Here is a 2,500-nt window from a genome sequence, read left to right on the forward strand (position 1 = left end):
GCACGCACACACACTCACACGCACGCACACACACACACACTCACACACACGCGCGCACACTCGCACGCTCACACACACACACACACACGCGCGCACACTCGCATGCACACACACACGCGCGCACACTCGCATGCACACACACACGCGCGCACACTCCCACACACACACACGCGCGCACACTCACACGCACGCACACACACACACGCGCGCTCGCACACACAAGCGCGCTCGCACACACACGCGCACGCACGCGCTCACACACACACGCGCGCGCACACTCACACACGCACGCATACGCGCGCACTCACACCCACACACACTCGCACGCTCGCACACACACACACATGCGCGCACACTCACACACACGCGCGCACGCATGCACGCACGCACACACACACACTCGCACGCACGCGCGCGCGCACACTCACACACGCGCACTCACACACACACACACTCTCACACGCACGCGTGCGCGCGCACTCACACACACACGCACGCACTTCTATCTTGTTCTGTGCTCATTTAATGTATTATTATTGTGATTTTAATGAGGAATAAAACTGTGTATATGTATGAGGGAGAGGTGTGCATCCATGTGTGTGTTTCTAGATCTGTAGTGTGTAACTGACTCTGTATGAGACTAATGTGTAGCTATGACTGTTTGAGACTGTAGTGTGTAACTATAACACTATATGAGGCTAGTGTGTAACTATGACATTAGTATGTAACTATGACACTGTATGACGCTAGTGTGTAACTATGACACTGTATGAGGCTAGTGTGTAACTATGACTCTGTATGAGGCTAGTGTGTAACTATGACTCTGTATGAGGCTAGTGTGTAACTATGACTCTGTATGAGGCTAGTGTGTAACTATGACATTAGTATGTAACTGACACTGTATGACGCTAGTGTGTAACTATGACTCTGTATGAGGCTAGTGTGTAACTATGACATTAGTATGTAACTATGACACTGTATGACACTAGTGTGTAACTATGACTCTAGTGTGTAACTATGACTCTGTATGAGGCTAGTGTGTAACTATGACATTAGTATGTAACTATGACTCTGTATGACACTAGTGTGTAACTATGACTCTGTATGAGGCTAGTGTGTAACTATGACATTAGTATGTAACTATGACACTGTATGACTCTAGTGTGTAACTATGACTCTAGTGTGTAACTATGACTTTGTAGTGTGTAACTATGACACTGTATGACACTAGTGTGTAACTATGACACTAGTGTGTAACTATGACTCTGTATGAGGCTAGTGTGTAACTATAACATTAGTATGTAACTATGACACTGTATGACTCTAGTGTGTAACTATGACACTAGTGTGTAACTATGACTCTGTATGAGGCTAGTGTGTAACTATAACATTAGTATGTAACTATGACACTGTATGACTCTAGTGTGTAACTATGACTCTGTATGAGGCTAGTGTGTTACTATGACATTAGTAGGTAACTATGACACTGTATGACTCTAGTGTGTAACTATGACTTTGTAGTGTGTAACTATGAAACTGTAGTGTGTAACTATGACACTGTATAACGCTGTAGTGTGTAGCTATGACTCTAGTGTGTAACTATGACTTTGTAGTGTGTAACTATGAGACTGTAGTGTGTAACTATGACACTGTATAATGCTGTAGTGTGTAGCTATGACTCTTCACTTTGAATGAAAGGTGGCTGGGGCTCAGGACCATGGTAACCATGGTAACCAGCCTCGCAGCTGGTAGATAAAGCAGGGCATTGTAGTCCAGCACAGGAGACTGTGGGCCCCACCTCATGCTTGCATGCATGCACGCACGCGCGCACGCACGCACGCGCGCGCACACACACACACTCACATACACACACACACACACACACACACACACATGCACATACAGACACACGCACACACTTGTATGTACAGTAGCTAACTTTAATGCCAACCTAAAGGTGTATAGATGATATCCACGTAGAGAAATGAGGAGGTGTAATCACATTGAGAGTAGAAGAACACACCTGCTCTCTGTACGGCTGTCTGGGGGGTAGTGGCATATGTATGTTTGTTTGTGTGGGAGGGGGTGTGTGTGTGTGTGTGTGTGTGTGTGTGTTTGGCCTTTCCAGTTTTCCTTTCCTCTGTTTCCTTCCATTGTTTTTATCTTACCCAGAATTCCAGAGCGTGATCAATCATGTTATCATAGTGAGGCCTCCTCCGAGACGCACACACACTAATCCTCTCACTGTTCCACAGTAATAATAGCTGAAATATTTGGCTCAGTAAAAAAAGTAGGTGAAATATTTAAAAAGTGATAAATGATGTGAAAAATGATAAATAGTTAATTAAATGGTGTGTGTTCCTGTTGTTGGTCCTTTTGTATACATGCTGTACGTCAGAGTCCTTTACAGATTGTAACATCTAGTGTTTGTTTATTTATTGTCTAGTTATTTGTTTGATTATTCATTGTATTTATACTGTCTGTTATTTTAGCAAGTTGC

The 2,500-nt window shown here is 44.4% G+C and overlaps 1 protein-coding gene across 1 annotated transcript in view; it reads left to right on the plus strand.

Moving 5' to 3' along the window:
* msna (moesin a) overlaps positions 1-2,500 on the plus strand; it is a 26,108-nt gene that overhangs the window by 4,583 nt on the left and 19,025 nt on the right. The gene's annotated exons all lie outside the window — the stretch shown is intronic.

The sequence above is a fragment of the Electrophorus electricus genome, chromosome 6 (genome assembly GCF_013358815.1).
Source record: "Electrophorus electricus isolate fEleEle1 chromosome 6, fEleEle1.pri, whole genome shotgun sequence".
In the NCBI taxonomy this organism is placed as follows: domain Eukaryota; kingdom Metazoa; phylum Chordata; class Actinopteri; order Gymnotiformes; family Gymnotidae; genus Electrophorus; species Electrophorus electricus.